Consider the following 23,569-nt stretch of genomic DNA (forward strand, 5'->3'; position numbering starts at 1 on the left):
ATGTACATGGCACTTTGTGGCTCTGGTGCATACTTGTGTGCTTGCATGTACATATTTGTCAGATTGTGTGAGGATTCAGTCCTAGGAAAAAAACTCAGTAGTTTTCCACATAGAAATTCCTTGAAAAACAAAAGACAACTTTAGGTTTCCATGTTTGAGAACTCAGAAATCAAGAAATGTGTAAACTGAATTAGCACATTTCCCCTGTATGTACATTTCTCAGTATGCATCAGCAAATAATTAAAAAACTCTAATGAGTAAATTTTCAAAACTTCGTCAGCACATCAGTGTAGTAGCTGATGATGCCATTGTTTGTTTAGTCACCTTTGGAAGCTGTGTGCCTTCTGCTCTTAGGGAGACATGTGTCTGATGCTTTCCAGATGCTGTAGGGAGCTGTGAGTTCTTTGTGCTACATCTAAGGTAGTCTCCTCTCTCTGTGTGTAAACCACATAATATATCTCCCTCAAATTATCTTTGTCTTCAATCAGCCTGAGGAGTCTGCTGTGAGTATGTGAAGACCTTGCAATGCTACTTGCAGAAAGGAAATATGCCTTCCTGTGTTTGCTTTTCAATACATCAGCAGCAGCAGCAGCAGCAGCGTGGTGTGAGCCAGGGTGGGCTCAGAAACAAGTCGTATTCGCAGTGGTGCTGGTACCGCTAAAAATCTGTGGGGAGTCCCCTCAGCTGAAAACACTGGTGAGAGATATATGATCCTCCCACAAAGAGGTGAACAGTATTAAAATAGAAATGGCCAATGAAGAAAGATAAATAAGGATAGATCAGCAATATAGTATTTATGGTTTCTTTCGGCTTCTGTTTTGTATGCACAGATACACATGGTTGGCTTACACAAATAAAACTGAGGAACTTCTATTTGAAAGAGAGAATAAACTTGTTTGGGTTAGATCTGTAGTTAGGGTATGTCCAGAACGGTGGCATTTGGTACAAATTGAGCTTTTGCACCACCTAACTCTAGGCACCTGGCCTGAGGAGCATGATCCACTGAATAGATTCCAGCAGACCAATTCCCCAGGTAGTCAGCATACATAGACACCATAAAAGGGTCACAACTCCTTCTCTGGTGATCAGAGCTGCAAACTAAAGCCTACTCAGGATCCAGACCCTGGAGATATATTCTGGGTAGCTGTGTAAATCACAGCTGATTTTCATGCATGAATGAGGCCATGGTACATCAGAAGCAATGCATCTGCAGTCTTCTCTGTGAAAGCTGCAGATCACAGATCCTAATTCTCAGAAAATCTTTCCCTGCCAAGTCACACTAGGTTTAGAAGGCACCTTGCTATGTCAGCCCTTTTGAATCTGGCCAGTTTTGAAGCCAGACATGCAAGATTTCAGTCAGTGATAAGTAAGATGTGGCCTGACTGTAGTCTTACAGTGACACAGAATGATGGACAATCACTAGATTCATCACCCTCCTACTTCCAGAAAAAGCTGCATTGCCTCTACCATCCTCTCTCTACCAAAAAAGAAGGAAGCTCTCAGAAAACAGCAGTGTTAGTGTTAGGGAACCATTATGAAATCTATGTTTGAAATACCCAATGTATCTTTTTGAATCAAGGACAATGTTCAGTTAAAGTGATGCCTCCACTGGGTTTTGTCCTGGCTAGATCAGTTCAACACCATGCTGTAGGTTAAATTATTGAAGCTGTGGAGGTAGCTGAGAACTGGCTACAGCACTGAATTTCTCCAGCTGCTAGTGTTTTGTCAGCACTGATCAGTGATTTGTGCTCAAGTCATTTGGTCACAATCATCACCAGTGAGCAGCAGGCTATTTTTGGCTTCTTACCTTACCTTTCAGCCAAAGGCAGGCACATCCAGAGCAGCAGCCTTACGTAGGAATTGCCTGGGACAGCCGTGTGCCAGCTCACAGAACCAAGTGGCTCAAATCAGTGTGTCAGCAGCTGCCTGCAAAGGCAGGGCTGGAGTTCTGCCAGTCCCTGGAAAGATGATGTGCCTCTCCCAGGTGAGAACCACTGTGCTAAACTTCAAATGATCAGTATGGATGGTGCTTGCTCCTGTCTGTGCTAGTTTGAGGAAGAACTTTTTATAAGGCAGCATCTTCCTAAATTACTTCCCACTATATAGTAGTTGAATTATTTGCTGGTCTTTAAAATCCTTATCTGAAGAAAAACCATATTTATGTGTATACACACAGCACACATACACAACTAAATTAAATTTTTGTTTTGAAAGATACTTGCCAAATAATGATTCCTGGATTTAAAATTCCTACTTTTATATATTGGGGGATCATAATTTGAATTATAACTACTTCAGAATACTGCTTTTATGTGATAAAAAGGCTTTTAGTAGCAGCTTCCCTGATAATTCAGGTATTATGATGGTAGAAAATAATTCAGATAACTGATAAAAATATCTCTTCATGATTTTATATGTGGTTGCACTTCAAAGGACCAGCAATGAAAAGATGATCACACATCTGAATCAGAAGAATAATATTTATATCTAAACTGAGTAACCATGTAATTCTGTTGGTGTTTCCCATACTCTGTCTGTCCTCCTCCACTTGCATGCTATAGCCTGATTCAGATTTTTTGTGCAGTGTTTATTACCTGACCTGAAAAGCTCAATCTAAATATTTGGTCTGTTCAGTGATTTTCCTAGTGTAGTTCTGGCTGCTATGTACTTATGGAAGACTAAAATATGTGAGGTTGGCCATTATTTTAGCTCAGTAATTTTTATTTTTGATATTCATAAGATGCTTTTAGAAACTGGTTAAAAATTACATTTTCCAGTATTCAGCTGCAGAGGAGGGCTTGATATTTTCAGATGTGTTAGGAGTGATGCTTTTTGTATGCATACATATAACTATTCAGATCTCTGCAAACGTGTTCCTTTGTCACAAGACCCTCAGATGCTGGCTAGAAGAGATCAATCATCACATCTGGCCTAGTAATTAGATATTATAAATTTCAGGCTGAATTTATTTTCTAGATAATGTATATGTATTATTTTTTGTTCAGCTCTTCTGCTCTGTGCATTTTATCCTAATGCAGTTAAAGACTGTGTTACGTTCTTGCAAGGTTTGGGTGACCAAATGAGCTCCTCAGGTCTGCTTTGCTCAGTCAGGCTTCATTCCCAAGCCATCCTAATTACATTTTTGCTCAGCAGAATGTTCCAAGAGGTTTTCCTGTCTCCCTTCTTCCTACAAATGCAGAAGGAGGTTGGCCAGAGTCATAATATATTCTTGAAATTCAAGAATTGTCAGTGGGTGGCTACCAAGATATGCAACTTACAGACAGATTCATCATCTGAGCTAGGCTGAAATAATCACTGCAGTTGAGGAGGTTTTCAGGGTGGTAGGGAAGTTCATTCCTCTTACATTTTTTTTCTGGTCATTCCAGTGGTGCCTTTCCTTTCTAGTTTTATATTCTGCCCTTATGCCTGATATATTTTTTATTACATTTTCCAAGTCCATAAATCCTTGAATTCTCAAGGACTAATTGAGAGTATATGTTGGTAATTAGTAATTGTTATTTGTTTTTAGTATGGGAACATAACAAAGTGAGGGAACCTTCCTATACCACTTGTATAGCAAAACATCACAGGCCACTGTTTCCTGCTTTCTCATTAGTTAATTTCTTGTCTTTATTTAATACACCTTTCATTAATGAGGGATTAGAAAGCCTTTAGGTGGAACTTAAATGTGTATATAACCACAGTACATACAACATACGAATTTTCTGAGGTAACAATATATGTGACATTGTCAAAATGCTTTAACAGGAGGTCCAATACAGTTTTGTAGGCCATCCTTGACTGCCTGTTTCTGTGCTATTACAAAAACCTACTTTTCAAGCTGGGTACAGTGTTAGGCTTTCACTGGGATTTCCACAGCATTTCTCAGTACAGATGAGGTTTTGAGAGAGCTTTTACCATGGTAGCGTTCTTGCATCTCTATCAGTAATGAGCTATATTTACCATATTCTGGGACTGCATTTGTTGTTCACAGCTGTGCATGATGAACGAGCAGACTTGGGCTGCTTGGTTTCTCTCCTTCCTCACTCGTTTCCAGGTAATGAACTCATAGCTTGTAGTAGATGCTATTAATCTGTAGCTGCCTGACAATACGTTTTGTACTACTGAATGTAATCTTACTGTGCTACTCAAGGTCATTTGACTTTGTGTACGGTTCAATCTTTCCTTTAATTATTGTTGCCTCCCAAATTTGTATCACAATAAATATTTTTCATCACAGTTAAAATTTTTCTGGAAATACTATTGAGATAAATGATAAATACAGGCAATCCTAATCCCAGTTCTGCTAAACTTGATTAGTCATCCTTCTTTTGACTGATAGCACACCTCTCAGATAAATGTTTTCCTGCCTTTTCTTCAGCTTGGTTGCTGAAGAAACCTTCTTCAGTTAACCGCTGATTTCTCATTTGACTCTGTATCAAATGTTTTGCTGAAATTTACATGAGCTATGTCTCCCTTTATTTAGAAGGACCAACCTATATTTTCATAAATTCTTTCAATTTTACTACATTTACCTCTATCTTTGATAGTCATTTCCCTCCAAAGCATATCACTGAGGCCTGGCTAAAGTCACTTGTACTGTGTAGATTGCAATAAAGCATTGGATGCCCAGGCTACTGAATGCTTTAATCACCCTTCTGCAAACTGTTGCAAATTTTGTTTTTCCTCATTATACGACTGTCCCTTGCAGGACCTGCAGATAAACCTGGAATTTCATGTGCCAGCTCTTTTGACACATGGACCAATACTGACTCATGCTTTCCTTCTGCTCTCCCATCTGTCGGTGTCCGTGCATTGTGGTGTTCCCTGTACTTGGGTAATCTGCTGTCAGGGGCTGTGCTTTTGTGACTGCACACCTAGAGCATGCAGCATCCAGAGCATCCACAGCTCTGGCTAAAATGATCAATAAGACTTGTCAGATTTTGACGTTTTTGGTTTTTGGCTTCTGGTTGGAGAAGCTTTTACTTCCCTTAGTAGCTCCTTCTAAAGCTGGTGGAAGTTGGTCCTGTGTGTTTGATGTCATCTGTCTTTAGAGAAGGATGTATAGAGTTGTGTTCTTTCTCCTTTCAAACACTCATTATCACTGAGCTCCACAAACAGAGGAGAGAGATAACCTTCAATATCCAAAACCTCCATGGTCTTTACCTGAGAAAGGTTGTTCTGGATGAAAGAAAGCCTACTTGTTCCAGGGGCAGTAAGAAAAGGTTACCGAATAAATTATCTTGAAGAAGTTTTTTTTCAATGTTCTCTGAAACACACATGTTCACTGGGCAACAAATGAGACTCAAACAAAATCTGACTGCTTTTGAAAGTGCAGAGTCAGCAAGGAGGTTTGTCCTGTAGTCATACAGAGTCACTACCCAGGAAGTTCCTGTAGTCATTTTGCAAACCTGTACTTGCGAATATGCCAGTCTCTGCCAACCGAGACTGTTTTTTAGCTCTTTGATGCTGAATTCTATGCAGCCAATAGCACCTCTCTCAGTATAGAAAATCTGGTAAGTGGGAGTTAGGTGTAAGGACAAAATGTGTGTTTACTTAAAATTAGAAGATGCATAGTGTTAAAAAGTTTTGTAATGTGTTAACCTAACTGTACATCTCTTTATCAGCTATGTGTTTGAAAGTCCTGCACCATAATAGTATGTCATTAATCAGTGAGATGAAAAACACTGTTTTAGAATTTAAAATAAGTTAAAGAGGGACATAAGTCAGTATTACTCATCATTTACTCATCTTTTAAAGTGTAAATGTCATTTACCTATAATGCAATTCAGTAGCATACTGACATTGCATGTTACCTGTTTTTGCTACTTACCATTAGGTGTTTGAAATATGATGTTAGTGCTTGTTCCCAGTTCAAATATACCTCTGCTTTTAGAATTGTAGTTTTAATTTTCATGTGCTTCACTTCAGCACATAGTTGCAGTATCTGTTCAAGATAATTGGTTTTGATGATTCCTCACAGTCCTTTAGCATTTTCCAGACCTGAACATCATAGGTGTTCACCAATATTGAAAGAAAATGTGCCCATTAAGGATGGTGGCCTTAATTTTAAAAAGTGTCATTGAAATAAGATAGTTCTTAGATGCAACACCTTAGAGGATTTTCAAGGTTGTCAGTGTTTGAAAACCTGTTCCTTTTTTAAAGGAAGGCCTATTTGAGTACCTCAGTTCCTGAGTTGCATTAAAAGAAAGTGTCATAAATAAGACTATCCATTTTTTACTTTTAATTCAAGCAACAGTAAAATCAAAATATTTACTAACACTGAAGTAACAATTTTGCTGTCATTTTATCTGCTAATTAGTATTCACTTACTGAGTCTGAAGTAAAACTGGGGAATTCTTAAGTGATTGGGATGCTCCTATTTTATTTACCTTTTGTCATAAAAGACATTCTATTTTTTTTTTCCAAATTAAGTAAGGAGGCAAAAATTGATCTGCCTTTCTGTTTTGCTGTTGTATTTACAAAATACAATACAATACAATACAAAATACAATACAATACAGTACAAAAGCATACTCTGCCCATTAAACCACTTAAGCCATGCAAGTAAACCTCAGCTATATGGCATCTCTGCATTGCATGCATGCTGGCTCTGGCTGTTGTCAATAATCCTGAGTCTGGAGGTCTGAAGTGACTTAAGGAGTGAATAATAAGGAATTGGCTCAATCACATTGAACTGCAGCTGTGTCCCTGTTCAGTTTTTGGTCTCCTGTTGTTCATTGTGGTGTCCTGTGTGGAGGATGGTGCTGTGTATGAGATGTCTGTAGGTGTGGCACACGGGGTCATGGCTAAGTGGTGGACTTGGTGGTGCTGGCTTAATGGTAGGGCTCAGTGACCTCTCGGAGGCCTTTTCCAGCCCAAATGATTCCATGATCCTGTGAGACCTTCCTTGCTTTGTAAGAAGCATAAACAAAATGCCTCTGGAGAGCTTCATGGTTGTGATGTTCTGGGTGTGGGTCCAAAGCCTTGAACAAACTGTCTGAAAAATTAAGAAGTCAGGAGGGCTTTGAATGTCCTGCTGGTAACAACTATTGAACTGGTTGATAAAGGCCAGTTTCTGTGCACTGACTTATGTTTGGCAAGAAGCTGGTCTGCAATGAAATTTTACCCTTTGTTTTAATTTTCTGTGCAGAGGCACAATGCTTTTAACTTGAAAATAATGAATAAAAACCCTATGGCTACCAGTTTTTTACAAATATGTAATTTAAGTACATGTTAAAATATAGTAAATCAGTTTTTAAGGGAACTTCCTTGCTTTGCCCCCACTTTATTTCAGCCCAGTTAAAAAAGGAAACAAGACCCTTAAAAAAGTAAACTTAATACCTTTGTTAACAACAATTAAAATACATAATTGGATTGACATACGTTTTTCTGGCTGCATATTTCATAAAACTTAGGAAATCATGATTCTTTAGAGACTGCCAGATGATAGGCTAATGGCTATGATTTTAAGCCCACTCAGAAGGTGTAGTATGTCAGCCCCCACAGCAGAAAAAAGGGAGTGTGAGCTTAGTTTGTGTGGTAATGAATAATATTGAATTTAAAATTATTGTTAAATAATAATTTTAAAGCACTTTGATGTGTTCATTTGCAGAATCTGTTTCTACAGAACACTGAGTTATATTAAAAGATAGTGAATGTAATTAATTACCAGCATAGTTTTAGTATTGATGGGTTATCTTACAGGTCATTGAACCAAACCATGTAAATGACTTACTTATATCTCATTAGTCTAGGAAAAAACTTTATACAGTTTTCTGTAGATTTTTCTCCTCTTTTTCTTCACGCCTGCAGTTGTGTTGAATTGAGCAAAAGAATATTTAAACCTTAAGTGTGTGTTACATGACTTTCCTACTTGCCATGCTGACCATCTGATTTCAGTGAGATTTTGGTAACACATATTGCAGAAAGGGCCTCCCTCAAATTTCATGCACTATCTTAGTCTCTCAGCTTTTAACTCTTACCTAGAATAGTTTGTCTGAAACAGAGACTCTTAATTACAAAAGTTCACACTGCAGAACAGAATGTAAAATTACTTTAAGAGAGTCACTAGACATTTGGTCAAGAAATGCAAAAAAATCCACTAAACCAATCACAGTGTCAATTATCATAGCTTTTTATTAAAACCAGTCTTCTTTAAGGAAATATTTCAGAGTGATTATTTATGCCTATTAATCTCACTAATTGGTAGTGATTTTGATAATACTTTCACATAATAATACTTTAAACTTAGATATCCTATTGTTATAAGTGAATTCAATAATATAAACGTTAAAACCAAAATACAGATAGACTGTTAAAAAGGAGTTTACATCAGCCATTTTTTAAGAAAGCAATTGAAAAGTTAAAAGCACATCAGGAGACTGATCAGATTAATGCACTCAGTTTTGATGTACTGTAGTTATCACAGAAATATTAATGACTTATCTCTAATGAAAGGAAAAAAGGTTTTTACCTACCACTGTGTCTGAAATTATTAGGTTTCAGACACAGTGTGACAGTTCTGAAGTAAGCTTTTATGCTATAATATAATTTGAAATTTAAAATTTAGTTTTACTCTGCTATTGCCATCTATTCCACAGGATGTAAAACTGAATATCTTGACTGGTTGAGGTCAAATCATGGTCTTCTGACATGTTTTTTTCAAGTACACAAAATATAAACTAGAAAGAAATTGAACTCACAATTTAAATGACTTAAATTTTGACATGGAGACAGTATTGCCCACAGAGTGCTGCCTGTATTCCAAATGGAGAATTTTGTGGCTGCTATTATCTTTGAGGATAACTATTGTTTTAAAGTCAGTATTGGCAGCTGTAGGTACAGAGTGCAGGGTAGCATTTACAGGTGAAGGAACATCTATGTAGCAGTTTTCCACTTGGAATACTGAAAAAGTTACATTCTTTCCTATTTCAAAGGAAAATTGATTTTTCTTCACTGAATATCTGCTGAGTGCCCTGAGAACTAGAAAAAGAGTGAAAAATTTTCAACGCATTTTCATTGCCATTTAAAACCAAATTAAATTTTTGCTGTATTGATAACCATTTTGCTTTTGCTTTCCATGCACCTTTACTTACAGGACTCTTTGAGAAGACAGTATATTTAAAGAAATACCTACAAATGTTTGATGTGTGTATTTAATGTGAATTTATCACAACTGTTTGCATTGCAGCTCTGCCTTACAGATTTATACAGTGAGGGAGCAGAAGTATATCATGCATTCTAATCATTCACATAACTCTGATTTAAGATAATTAGTATTTTGAAAGCTTTGCTTGAAGTGAAAATTACTTGCAGATCTTTCAGTGTGAATAATTTCCAATAACAAAAGGTCTTAAAAGAGAGTTTTGATATTTTGGTAAGATTTTGTAATGAGCAAAAATAAAGGAATGCATTCAGTCCTGTATAGAGAGTTCTTCAGGTGTGTCAATTATAATCTTGGTTTTTTATCATTGCCAAGTACTAGCTCTTAAAACTTGTCTTATGATTCTTCAGTAGTGATTTGAGTGCTCGGTTAATACATTTTAGGTATGAGGCCATTTTAAAAGGATCTTTCTGTTACATGAATAAGTCCACATAAATAATAGATCTGCTGTTAAAGCAGAGGCAGAGTTCAGTTACTTCTGCAGCTGTAGGTTGGTATTATATACAGTTTTAAACCACCCACATTTCCACAGCATCCACCCAGTCATGCGTTAAGTGGCACGATTAACATCTGTCGTGTGTGCTTCACTGTCAGCCTTAGAAAGCTGGGTATGTAGGATAACAATTTATTTTAGTAGAGTTAATTTTAATTGTATTTCTGTATGCCTGAATTAGAAAAGGCAGCCCTGAAGATGTGTCTTTGAAGCAGAAGGCAGTGATGGTGTATGTACCTTTTGAGATGTAAAGTCCTCATTTCAGCTGATCTATGAGAAAGCTGGCTCCTGCCAAGTGGGGTTTTCCTTTTGAAGTGTCAGGTTCCTTGCAGTCTCCAGAAAGCTCTGTGGTTCAAATTGGCGGCCAACAATCAATGGTGGCCGTTGTCCACCATTTCCAGCAGTGGAGTTTTCTGGAGCTCCCGGACCTTTAAAGACCCTGGAGATGAGGTGTGGGTGACAGGATGACACAGGTGATGGCTGTGTAGCTGCTTCAATAGTTTAGTTTCCTGCCTAAGCTTCGACTCTGTACTTAAAAATATCTGATGCTGGCATCTCTAGATTTCAGTTCCAAGTGGTGGGAAATTCACAAGATCAGTTGTTTTTTTCTCAAATGTTGCCATCTTGGCCTGAACTCAAATGACAGCAGCTGTTCTCATGAGATTTCAATTTCAGCCAACTGAAAAAACAGCCTTTTCCTTTTCAGATCTAACCAGCTAGTGATGGTGGCAGTGACTTCTCATCATAATGATAGGAATCCATACATCCCCACCCACACGCCATGTACACATGAAGAATAAAATGGAGGTGGACTCCAGTGTGCTACATATTTATCATTTCTGCTGAATGGAGTTGTGTATTTTGTATGTGGAAAACATGGCCCAGTCCTTCAATGTTCAGCATTTACATTCAGTTTGCCATATATTCACTAAGGATTTGCGTGTAAAAATCTGTAAAAGAAAAACCTTTCCTCTAGGGAAGCACTGACTGGGAATGACTTCAGTCACCAGTGATGGCATTGAAATACCAACTCCTTCTGATTGATCTCTGCCAGTATTCACTTGCCCTTCTTCCTCTCCAGCTTTCAGCAGCATATGGAACATCAACAGACTCGTGGGCAGCTTGACTTGACCTGAAAAAATCAGAAAGCAGTGCTGATTTTAAAAATAGGGTGCGGAAGCTAAGGCAACTCGTGCTTCTGTCTCACAGGAACAGAAGGAGCGGCGGAGGTCAAGGAGGACTTGGTGTATGTGTGTTGAGGGGATTAGGACCAGGTTTGAAGGTATGAAGGGAAAAAATAGGGTTGTACTTCACCCTCTCTTACCCATGGGTGTGGCATGGGACTGTGACTTCTACATTCTCTGATGGAAGGCGGGGAAGGTGCTCCCTTCCCCCAGAGTGCCAGCACTGCATCCAGTTTCCAGCCTTCTAACTGATGGCCTTTCAGTCCCTGACTGCTCTTCTGGGATATCTTGTTAGCAGGCACCTTTTTCCTCACCACTATCCAGGGTGGGTTCCCTGTGATCCCAGCAGCTGGCTAGGGGGATGTCTTGAATATATGTCTTCACTGCCCCAAGACAGAAAATTATTGTTTGGAATAATGCAGATTTGGTTCAATTTAGACTATAGGAAAGGGGGGAAACTGCTGAGAATTAATCATGCTTTTGAATAACTGCTTACATGAGAGTTTGGGTTTTTCCCAGTCTTTCTCCTATCTGAATTCATAGAACTCCTGATGGTCAGCCTCAGAGCCATTTTGTTCAGGCTTCTTCTCATGTTGTTGAAAGTCTAGAACTTTTTGACTAAGAGTTTATTTAATCCAGGGATGTGGAATTCCCTGCCAGATTGATAGGAGGTTAAATTCGTGATTGTGGGCTGAAAAACTGAGTGACACATTTGAAACTTGATCTTAGATGTGAAGTGTCAAAGGGAGAGTGTCTTTTTCAGGCTGGTGCAACGCTGTTCTTACTTAAACCTTGTGGAGCCAAGAGGAGTCAGCTGATCACTGTTACATGTGTAAAGATCAAGCCCTCTGGCATGTATACAAGCAGTCCTCTGTCTGTTCAGACGCCATAAAAGAAAATTTGGCCCCAAATATTCTTGGTATGTTGTCTTTGCCACATCTAAATCCAAGCCTGTGCTAGTAAGTGCTCACTTAGAAACCATCAATGAGATTTAACTTAACAAGTGTAAGCACATGGCTGTACCTGAAATCTCCATGCAAGTTTGTGATGTGAAATTCTCCGTAGTTGTCGTTGGAGAGAAGTGGACACTTGTTAGGGTAGATTCATCTCATCTTAAGGTCCATGTTTTTCTATGCCAACTACAAAAGCAACCTAGAGTGAGTAACTCAGCTAGCGATACCATTTTTTTGGTAGGTGTGTGAAGATAGGCATGTTAAATCTCACTCCTTGTGGCAGTGAGGCAACATGGAGCTGCTTGCCAGTGGCTATGTATCAAAGCTAAATCCTCTTTCTCAGGATCAGGAAATTGGAAGCAGTTCCTGGATGCCTGTCCTGTGCATCAGAGAGTTACAGCACGAGGGGATAGATATCTTGCTCCAAAATCTGTGTTAATGAACACTCAGAGAAAACATAAAAATAACCCTAAGGGGAACATTTGCATTTGCAGTCAGGACTGTGGATACAGAGCTGGCAAAGACTGCCTGGAGCTGGATGTGATGTTACAAGGAAAAGAAACATGAGCTGTCAATAAATGCTCAAGGTAACCCATCCCTCAAACTAACAGGTCTAGGACTAGGAACTTAGATTCTGCTGTTTCTTACTGGATGACCTTGAAAATATTTTTTCTTCTTATTATAGCTCTAGTTCCCAGTAAATGTAATGTGGACAAGGCACTGATTTCTTGCAAAACTCTTTCTCTTGGTTTAAGACAATTGACCGGGTGGAGCCTGGGGAACAAGCTACCTCCTTTTTAGTTTTAACGACTACCCTATCACCAGGATGGAGAGACAAATGTGAGAAGATGTAAGTGAAAAAATAAAAGTTTACTAAAAACTAAAACAATAATTGGCAAAATAACAGTAAAAATCACTAGATACAAAAGTTCTGATTCCCATAGATTGCCCAGGGAATGAGGAGAATCAAGATATGGAAAGATACGGAATACAATACACATTTTTTTGGATTGCCCAGGACACCCTTTGTCAGGCCAAATAAGGAAGTTCTGTTCAAGTGCTGAAGGGTTTTCTCCAGGTACTAGAGAGATATGGACTTCCATAAAAGTACTGTAGAACTACCACTTAATTTTAGTCAATAGGTCTTAATATAAGATATCATTAGAAATATTATATGAATAGATGCAGTTAAGTTTTGGTTAAGTTTAACCAAAGATGAGAAAAAAATTACAGGTAGAGTATAGCAAATGTAAGTTTAATTATGCTGGAAATTAGGTGATTTAAAGTAGTAAAGAAAAGTTATTGTTTTCAATATGCAGAGGTCAGGAAGCAAGCTTTATCGTAAACAGAAATTTGGCTCGCTCATCTTTCATAGGAAAATACGATTTTATAAAAGCAACAGATATCTTCATCCATATAAAACTAAATAAAACTTAGTGAAAACAATACACAATTGCTTTCTAATGAAGGTTTTCCTATTAGTGATAAAATATGTTCTTTAGGAATCAGTGTTTGTGCTTGGCTTATCTGATAGAGACCAACAAACCTTCCATGATTATGTGATTTGATGTGATATATGATTATAGTGACTATGGTAAGATTTCTTCCATTTGCCATATATGAATTCTGCTTAAATGACAGGACTTAAGCATTTAATTTAAGCAGTTCCTATGCATATTATATTTTTTCACTTTTTTAACCTCTACAAGAACATCATGCGTTCTTTATTGGTGTCTCAGATAAATTCTCCCTGTCTAGGCTGTACAGAAATAGTGTTTTACCTTCTCTGTTGCTATTAATACAGTATCACAGGGTATAAGAATGACCTGTCCAGGCTTTTTTACAGGACACCAGCTTGTGTTGCCTTGACCAGAGACAGAAGGATGGATGTTTACTGTGAGCATCTTTCTAGAGCTTGGGAGTAGAGGATCTGGGTGGTTCCCAGCATGAACTGATGTAAAGTACATGAACTGTACTGGTTGTTTTGAAAAACTGGTGTTTTTTCATTGAGGGAGACCAGGAGCAGTCAGGTGATCCACAATGGTGTCTGGAGGCAGAAGTGAATGTAGTCAGTAGGTGCTGAAGTAAACTGCTGCAATGAAGTCTGCAAAAAAGTAGTATCTGCAGCCCTAGCTGAAGGAAGTGAATTATCTTAGTCTTGAGCAGAATGTGAGATGTAGGGCTTGTTTTTGTCCAGCTGACAATTGCTGCTATTAAAAATGGCAATGGCAAGGACCCCACTCAAGTGCAACACAGTTGCCATGAATACAGTTACACTTTTGACTTTTGAAACATTGAATTGTGAATGAATTTCAACAAATCAGATGGAATATGCTGAAAAAAATAGTTCAATAGTCCAATAAGAAATTTTGTGAGCATATGCTTCCCTAAAAGGAATTTTATTGTCCCATTGATTTTGAGTTCTCTTTAACAACAATGAAAAGACACCAATGGGATTTTTAAAATTCATGTAGCACTTTTTTGCTTTCCTAAAATAAGTATGTTTTTTTGCAATGTAATTATTCAAAGTATTTGTGTCTTATTTATATATTATTATATTTGGGATTGCATTTACATTTTTTATGACATGTGCTACCTTGTGTGTCCAACCACACAGGTACGGCAATTTAGCCTGCATCAGGCTACTGCTGATGTGACTCCACACATATAATATCTGTTTCCCAGATTTATATTTTTCCTTCTAGAAAAATGAAATCCAGCACATGTAGCTGAAGTGGTTTTAAACATTGCTCCTCAGTAGCTGTTGTCTGCCAGCAGAAGGTCACAGTCAGCTGCTGAGCTGACTTAGTGGGTTGGGTTTGCTGTCACCTACTTCTGTACAAAGTCAGCTGGGTTAACTTGTGCCTTGGCTGGTGGTGCGTGTGATTGTCCAGTCTCTCACAGAAAACAACTGCAGGAATTTGCTCCTAAACTGTTACAGCTGCTTCCAAATTATTGCCAACTCTGTAGGGCCCTGGCCCTTGCTCTGTGTGCAGACCAAGGCTTTCTAAAAAATGTCAAAAGTATCACAAGCCACCTTAACAACAGTGAGGAGTGTTTTAGAACTATTTTTGCCCTAATTGTACATTGGGAAGAGAGACAGTTCCTTGCAAAACCAGGACTTCCTAATAATGAATTTATAAGAATAAAACTTGTAAAGTGTATTTGACAGTATTTAGCAGCTGCAGAATTTCATCATTTGTTCCATGATTTCATGCTGTCAAATCTGACAACATGAACTAGTGCCAATCTTTGCTTTGAAAGACAATTTCCTTTTTATAAAAATTCTAATTATTAAAGTTAAATTTGGATTTTATCAAAAGAAAGTTGTTAGTCTTTTATATTTGTCAAATAGCTTTCTAAAACTAAGGTTCTACCTTTGAAAATTAGTCAAAGCAATATTTACTGAAAACCGTATTTTTTCCCCACCTTCTGGTATCAACGGATGAAGTTGGTGGCAAGGAAAGCACTTGTATTTTTGGTACATATAGGACCTGGTTATCAATGGTGTAGAAGTCTGGATTTATTAACCATTTTCAGACATGCTTAGTTGGGCACAATTTTATCTCATTTAGCTAAAAATACTATTGATCACCCACTGCATGTGGAGGAGAGTGTGTTCAGCTTGTGAAGTTAACTTGGATGTTGCCATAATTTGGGTCCTAATGATATATAACCATTTTGTCATTAAAGTGACTCTGCTTCTAACTCCCTTTCTTGGTTGAAATTTCAGGTACTATAGGCAAAGTTTTGAATAAATGCTGATTAACAGCTGCTACTCTAACCTATGCTCTGGATACAGGCTAGCTCAGCTCAGCTGCTTCTGGCCTTCTGAACTGTTCTGTGCTTTGTCCAGATTCCATCACAACTCAGAAAGCACAGACCAGTTATTTCATTGCTTACCTGAAAAAAAATGCACGTGGAAGTTTGTGGTTTGGGGACAAGATAAACTTTTATTAACTAGCAGCAAGCTAGTCTCCTGACCTCTTTCCCTGGAATACACCAGACTTCTGGATGCAGAACTGATGCAACTGTGCAACTGGCTGGTAATGAGGGATTTGAACCCCTTTCCCTCCTTCCCCCACATGAACTTAGTGTAGAGGCTACAATGCAGGAAACTTTGGTGCTGGTCTTTTGAGGCTTCTTGACGATGTTTTCAAAAGTATAAGCAGTAGAGGTGGGACCACAGAAAGAAGTACTAATGAAACATGAATTTTCTGCACCATCTGATGATACAGCCATGTTCAGCTTCTGAAACAATATTCCTGAATGATCAGTTTTGAACTTACTGTATAATATTGGTGTAGTTCTACCCTGATTCTCTGAGAAATAATGAAGCATATACATTAAAAATAAGGATAAAATCGTAGCGCAGAGCAAAATATTGTAGAACACATACCTGCAAGGCACCCAGTGCACACAGACTCATAGAATACTTCAGACTGGAAGGAACCTCTGGAGATCGTCTAGACCAGCTCCCGTGCTCACGTAGGATCAGTTGAAGCAGATTGCTCAGGGCCATGTTCAATCAGGTTTTGAGTATCTCCGAGCATGGAGATGCTACCACCTCTGCAGGAAAACCATGTTCAAGCAGCCTCTTGATTAAAATAAACCATTTTTCAATTTGTTATGTTTAAAAGGAATCTGCTGTATTTCAGTTTGCAACATTTGGCCCTTGTCGATTCATTGGCTCACACAGACAACAGCCTTGCTCAGTCTTCTTTGTACCCTCCCATAACATACTAATGAAATACCCCTGACCCTCTGTTCTCCAGGATGAGCAGCTCCAACTCTCTCAGCATCCCCTTGTATGACCCTCACTTATCTTTGTGATCCTTTGCAGATCCTGCTCCAGTAGGTCCATGTCTCTCTTGTACTGGGAAGCCCTGAACTGGACAGAGTACTCCAGGTGTGGCCTCACCAGGGCTGAGTAGAGGGGCAAGATCACCTCCCTTGACCTGCTGGCAGTGCCCCCACCTCATGCAGGTCAGGATGGTGTTGATCTTCTTTGTGAAGATTATATGGTCTAGTATTGTGTGGCAGGTTTCACTAGAGAGAAATAAAATTTTAGGAGAAGTGAACTAGCTTGAGTTAAATTTTTAAATGGCAAATTATGGCCTCAGTGAAATGGACAATTTATGCCAGTAAACTACAGGAGAGAAACTGTCAATCTGGGAATGAGACAACTGCCCACAGAGACTTCAGTGATCAATGAAAGCAATCTAAAGAGCCACCAGAGTATGGTGTATTTCTTGGGAAATCTCTTGGCCTGGGAATAATCCTTGGGGTGGCACTGGGCAAGGGGCTAGGATATCTAGTAGGCTACCAAGCTACCAAATAATACCCTGAAGCCTGTGGGAGGTCTCTGCATGAGCTCCATTTTTATGTAACTGTGTTCTTATTAGAGTTGTATTTGGTTACATATCTAAAATACTTCTGTTGCTGGCTTTGCATAAAGTCAGTTGTAAGGAATAGTTAGAGGTGAGTCTTTGTGTTTTCCCTCTCCCTTGCTTCCAGTTATTTAGTCATGAGAATATGATTAGAAACTGTTTCGGGTTTTTTTTCCCCACATACTGGGTGATTAAGGACCTGAGTGCTGAAGACCCACTTTCTCCTTCCTTGAGCATCATTTTTCTTTTCCACCCAATTTGCAATATGTTCTTCAGGCTCTGCTGGAGCTCATGAAACCTTTATACCCGTGGTTATATGGTACATTTTGTAGCACTTGTACCCCAGTATTACTGTGTGCCTGTAGCCACACGACATCCTTGTGTCTAACCCAAGGGACATGGATTTGACTGATGGACCACTTGGTGAGTAAGGTATTTGCTGGATGGATGCACTCAAAGGGTTGTAGTCAGTGACTCAGTGTCCAGGTAGAGACCAGTGACAAGTGATTTTCCTAAGGGACTGGTGTTGTGCCTGACGCTGTTTAACGTCTTTCTTGGCAGCATGGACGGTGGGATTGAGTGCGCCCTCAGCAAGTTTGCCAATGACACCAAGCTGTGCAGTGGGGTCAGCACACTGGAGGGAAGGGATTCCGTCCAGAGGGACATGGACAGGCAGGCCTGTGTAAACCTCATGAAGCTCTACAAGGCTAGATTCAAGGTTCTACAGATGGATCAGTGCAGTCCCAAGTACAGGCTGGGTTGTGAATGTATTGAGAGCAGCCCTGAAGAGAAGGTCTTGGGGGATGTTGGTGAATGAGAAGCTCAGCGTGACCCAGCATGTGCACTTGCAGTCCAGAGCCAAACATATCCTGGGCTGCATCTAAAGAAGCATAGCCAGTAGGGCACGGGAGTTATTCTCCTCTTCTGTTTCACTGTGGTGAGACTACACCTGGGGCACTGCATCAAGCTCTGGAATCCTAACATAAGAATGGCATGGACCTATTGGAATGAATCCAGGGGAGCATCATGAAGATGAACAGAGGGCTGGACCATCTCTCCCATGAAGACAGGCTGAGAGAGTTTGAGTTGTTCAGCCTGGAGAAGAGAAGGCTCCAGAGACACCTTTATAGCAGCCTTCCAGTACCTGGAGGGGACCTATGAGAAAGCTATACAGGGGCTTTTTTACAGGGGCATGTAGTGGTAGGGCAAGAGGGAGTGGGTTTAAAAGGGAAGAGGGTAGGTTTAGATTAGATAGTAGGAATAAGGTTTTTTTTTGGGAAAATGGTGAAGCACTGGAACTGCTTTCCCAGAGAAGTTGTGGATGCCCCATCACAAAAGGTATTCAAGGCCAGGTTGGGTGGGGCCTTGAACAACCTGGTCTTAATGGTAGGTGTCCCTGTCCATGGCAGGGGGGTTGGAAATAGTGGTCTTTAATGTCCTTTTGAAACAAAACCATTCTGATTGTATGATACCTGACATGCTGTTTACATGAATTATGGACCTAAAAGTTTTGTCTGAAAACATGCATGAAAGCAAGTTACTCTCTGCTTTCTTCCTTCCCCAGAGTCATACCTGTCCATGATTATATATTGTCAGACGTTTATGTCTGGCCCTAGTTAATGCTCTTTCATTTCATGGTGGTCCTATTTCTTGTCTTAGACCTTCAATGCTCATTCTGTACTTGTAGGTCCATTCTGATCTGCCAAAATCAAAGAAATGAGTATCCATAAACAAAAGGGAACTGGACAGAATGATTGCACTGGTTCCTTGTTCTTCAACACATTGCAGTCTGATTTGGGTTCTAATTTGAAATATAATTGAAAAAAATCAGAGGAAGCCTTATAATGTACATAAAATCTCTCAGATGAGGAGTCTTTTTAGCTAGCTTAAAGAAACCCATGCCACATGAAATGTGTTACCTCTGGGCCCCAGTTTCTCTGTGTCTGCCATTGCTGTGAAGAAGCTCTTTCTCATGCAGTATGTGGCCAAAAATCACTGTAGTCTCCCTGTTCCAAGAGGTTAAAAAGGTACTGAATTTTCTGATTGTGATGAAGGTTTCAGTTTAGGAGAATGCTGAAAAACAGCTCACAGGTTCATCTGAATGCTCTGGCTAGCTGGTTTAACTTTGTGGCTGTTTTGTGGGTGTTGAAGGAAACATCATATCTAAAGGAGGTTTTTGCAGCCCCCCTTGTTTGATGTTTGGGACTGCCCATGGTAGCAGTGCAATCACAGCAAAGTCCCTGAGGAAGAACCCATCCATGTTAGCCTCTGGAACAGCAACAGGCTCACTGAGGCTGGAGCAGTTGGACGTGGTAACTATGTCTGCTGGAGCTGTGTGCTAGATGGGAGATTGTGGCCAAGTTATGGAGCTGAAGGAGGAGAGGAGCAGACTATGTGAATGGTGTCAGGGAAGACGGAAAAAGGTTTGAGAGTGTCTTCACAGAGACCTTGCAGAGATGAGAACCTGAATGTCCAGACTGTGCAAAAGAGGCCAACCGGAGTTTGTGGGCTGTTTTGATATTAGTGGAAAGACACTTTGTTGAGGAACACTGGAGGCTTATGACTTCTGTCAAAAGTTGTCCTTACAAGGTTGCTGTCTTATCTTGAAAAGAAAGGTCAGGCGAATTCTGTGTTGAGTGGATAAATGCAAATGTGCCCATTTTCAAAAAATCCCTGAATTTTACCTTGAAGAACTAGAAGCCTGTCAGCCTTATTTCAGCCCCTAGGAAAATCACAGAGTACTTTTATAATATGTTTCTGGACAAATTAGTGACTGAAACAGTCAAAATGGATTTCTTAAGGGTAAATCCTTCCTGACCAACTAAGTTGCCTTGCTATTATGAAGTCATTGTTGCCATGGATGAGAGAGTACTGTGTTGTCGACCTTGGCTGTAACAGAAAGTTCTATAAAGTTTTCCACAATATTCTCATGTCCAAATTGGGGCCTTACTGTCCGGATGGACTAGCAACAAATAGAAACCCGGCTGGATGTGTAGGCTCAGAGTGTAGCAGTTAATGGTTCATATTCTGCCTGGATACCAGTGGAGTGCCACAGGGGTTTTTACCATTTAATGTCTTTTTCAGTGACCTGAAAAAAGCAACAGAATGCATTTTGGTTTAAGTTTGCAGATGATACAGTACTGGGAGGGCCAGTAGATAGGACAGGATTTTCATCTATAAGGACCCTGATAAATAAGAGCAATGGGTTGACAGGAACTGTATGAAATTCAGTAGGGTAAATGCAAACTCCTGCTTCTGAGAAACAATGTACCAGTATGGGCTGTAAATTGACTGGTGGCAGTTACGCAGAATACTTGAGCAACCCAGCAGATGGGAAGAATATAAGCCAGCAGTGTACCTTGGTAGCAAAGGCCAACAGCATCCAGCTGCCAGGAAATCAAAGGGAGGTATTATTCTCTAGTCAGCACCCTGACTGGAGAATGCACATGGCTAGGTTCCATCTAGAATATTGCATATTTTGGACCTTTTCTATCTTCCCTGATACGATACATATAGTTTTGAACCTCACAATACAGGAAAGGTGATGATGAACTGCAGTGAGTTCAGCAGAGGCCACCAAAATTGTCAAAGAATGATCTAGAGCACTCGTCCTGAGAGAGGCTGAGAGAACTTGGTCTTTCTTAGCCTGGAGAAGAGGTGACTTTAGGGGGAACCTCTTAGTGACCTTCCAGTACCTACAAAGAGTTTGTTCAGAAGATGGAGCCAGGCTTTCCCAAGCACTGTGTTGGTTGGAGGGTGAGAGATATTTGTCATAAACTGAAGTGAGAGACTCAGAGTTAATATCAGGAAAAGCTTTCTCATCATAAGGATAGTCAAGCAGTGAGCAGTTGCCCAAAGATTATGTAGTCTCCATCCTTTGAGGTTTCAAGACTGAGGAACCTGATATGACGTCAGAGCTGACCCAGCTGTGAGATTTGGTTGGACTAGATCATCTCCAGAGATCCTTCCAACCTCAAATATCCTGTGATCCTGTGTGTAGGAGTATGTAAGTATATATTATGTACAGAATGAGTTCTGTGGAGACCATATATGGAACTTATCTTCACAGAGGCCACAAAAGTGGTTCACTTTTGACAAGTACTGTATACTTTTTAAAATAAGGAATATTCAGATTTCCATTAAAAGAAAAATAAAATGCCACTGTATCTGCTTTTCTGTGCCTCCCCAGTTCTTTGCAGATCTTATTTTAGCCCAGAACCAGCAAAGTCTGAAATGTTGTCACCATATTCATGCACACATCCGTTGCCTGGATTCACGTTGAATGCATCTCTGAAAGATTTAATAAATGACTTCCATTTACATCATTTATGTAGTGAATAGAGCATGAAAGGTGGAAAAAACAGCTTTCAAAATATCAGTGTAGCTGTTCTATTTGGAGACAACCCTTCAAACACCTGAAATATTGCATGTCTATTAAAGTGAAGTCAGTAAGGGTGATACATGTATTCTAGGTAAACACCATGCTGGTGTTTGACAGTTTGCAAATAATTCATACAATAAATGTCCCCTAATGTAGTCTAAATGCATCTTTCAGATGTTTCCAACTGGGCAGCATAGATGTAATCAAGAATAATTGAAGAGCTGATTTTGTGCTAAGTTAACAGAACTGTCTTCCTGAATATGTTAGGATGCCTAACATGTTGGCTTTCTCCATGATCACATTGTTTGAATTGGATGTGAAAGAATGGTTAGTACTGTTTAGTCATAATCTGTCATAAGAATCTTAAATAGCTTAGAAAAAAAAATCATAATTATGTCCTTAAGACTGATGGTATTTTAGATCTTGCAATGATAAAAGTTTTTTGGTCTTGCCTCAGAATTACTTTCAGAAAAAGAAGTGTGCTCTCAACCTAATCATGTCAGCATCAGAACACCTGCAAAAATAGATCAAAAGAAAAAATGGAATTACTGAGATTTGCTTGCTATGAATAGCACTAGTGTGAATGTGTTAAGCAGTCATGTTGGCTGTACTGAAAATGCAGCATACCCAGGGGAACCAGTACAAAAGAAAACAAATTTGGGGATGTATTGACTGTTTTAGATAGCAGTTTGGGTATTTTTGCAATCCTTTTGTTTGCACCTTCTTGTGGGATAGTGAGTGAAACACCTGTGGGGATCAACAGATGTGCCTCTTGCCGGAGGATGATCATGAGAACTGCAAACTGAGTAATGCTGTTCTAGGGTGGAAAATGTTGGGTTTTGTTGTGACAGAAGCAAAATTTTTTTCTTTGCTACTGAAGTTTTAATGGCCTAGGGATATGATCCTTGAGTGCCTGGCCTAGAAACCAACCAGTGCAAAGTGATCAGCTCTCAAAGACTGAAGGAGGGGACATCCTTTGTTTACAGATGGATGTCAGTGCAGTGGGATGGGAAGGACACCAAGCTTCTATCAGGGTTAGAGACATTCAAAGCCTGTGTCTATAACTGGTACTTTCCATGTTTCTGATAGCAGTTTTGTGCTAGCTTGTGATAGTGTAATGATGTAAGTAAGCATGGGAAAAAAAAAAAAAAGTGGTGATCATCACAAGACAGCCTAAAACTGCTAGAGATGGAAAACTAACTGGCTAAGAACATGCTTATTGTCAGGCACCCTTAACTGCTATTCCTTTGTAGCCATTTGATCTTCCTTAGATAGGGAAATGATTAATCTGTTTCTTCATCTCTGTCTTTTTATTTCTTTTGAAAAAAGGCTTTAATGAAACCCCAAAACACCAGGAACCCCAAGTCACAGCAAAAAAAAAAAAAAAAAATAAAAATTGCTGTTAAGAGTTTATTTTAATAGTGTTCCTCAGAACACAATGGAAATGTTAGCTCTGTCCTTCCTTTCATACAACTTCACATGTCCTGTATGTATCAGTATTGGCTGGGAACTGGAGGAAACAATTTCCATTAGGGCACAGCACCTAAGGAGGAGTTCACAAAAACCTTTTGATAGATTTTGTGATGATTTCATGGGTCTCAGCTGAAGTTAAGCCCTTGACATGAAGATAAAGGTGTTGAAATACTTCTGTCATTATGTACATTACTAGATTATTTTCTTCATGCTCAGGTGAGCAGAGCATGAGTAGGAGCTTTATTTAGGCCAGCGGAACTAGAGAAAGTGTTTGGAGAATGGGATTTCCAGCCTGTGTACTGTTTGCTTATCAACATGTTTACATTAAAAATACTTTTTAGTGCTATTTTAAGGATACTGACAAGATCTCTTTAGATCCCAAGTCGGGTCCTCCCCCAGCCTTTACCTGTGATTCATGATCATTATTTATCAATAATTATGCTGAAACATGGTGTAAAATTTCCCATGTGTGAAATTACATCTTCAAGTCTGTTCTTGATAATAGATGTTAGAACGTTGAACACAGCAT

At 39.3% G+C, this 23,569-nt stretch overlaps 1 protein-coding gene and 2 long non-coding RNA genes across 4 annotated transcripts in view; 2 read left to right on the forward strand and 1 right to left on the reverse strand.

Annotated features, from left to right (window-relative positions):
* The window catches only part of LOC147654701 (regulating synaptic membrane exocytosis protein 1-like), a 143,823-nt gene that overhangs the window by 34,271 nt on the left and 85,983 nt on the right, over positions 1-23,569 (forward strand). The window lies entirely within an intron of this gene.
* Positions 1,746-21,357, forward strand: LOC147654702 (uncharacterized). The gene is made up of 3 exons (XR_015282941.1): positions 1,746-1,984; positions 16,640-16,782; positions 17,748-21,357. It is a non-coding gene; the product is annotated as an uncharacterized LOC147654702 (long non-coding RNA).
* Positions 8,116-19,997, reverse strand: LOC147654703 (uncharacterized). 2 transcript variants are annotated; one of them, XR_015282939.1, is made up of 5 exons: positions 19,871-19,984; positions 18,759-18,885; positions 16,196-16,845; positions 11,867-11,982; positions 8,116-10,791 (listed from the first exon to the last, which is right to left on the reverse strand). It is a non-coding gene; the product is annotated as an uncharacterized LOC147654703 (long non-coding RNA). The 2 variants fall into 2 exon arrangements; XR_015282940.1 differs by lacking the exon at positions 11,867-11,982 and having other exon boundaries at positions 19,871-19,997.

This window comes from Cyanistes caeruleus, chromosome 2, assembly GCF_971803275.1.
Source record: "Cyanistes caeruleus chromosome 2, bCyaCae1.hap1.1, whole genome shotgun sequence".
Classification (NCBI taxonomy): Eukaryota; Metazoa; Chordata; class Aves; order Passeriformes; family Paridae; genus Cyanistes; species Cyanistes caeruleus.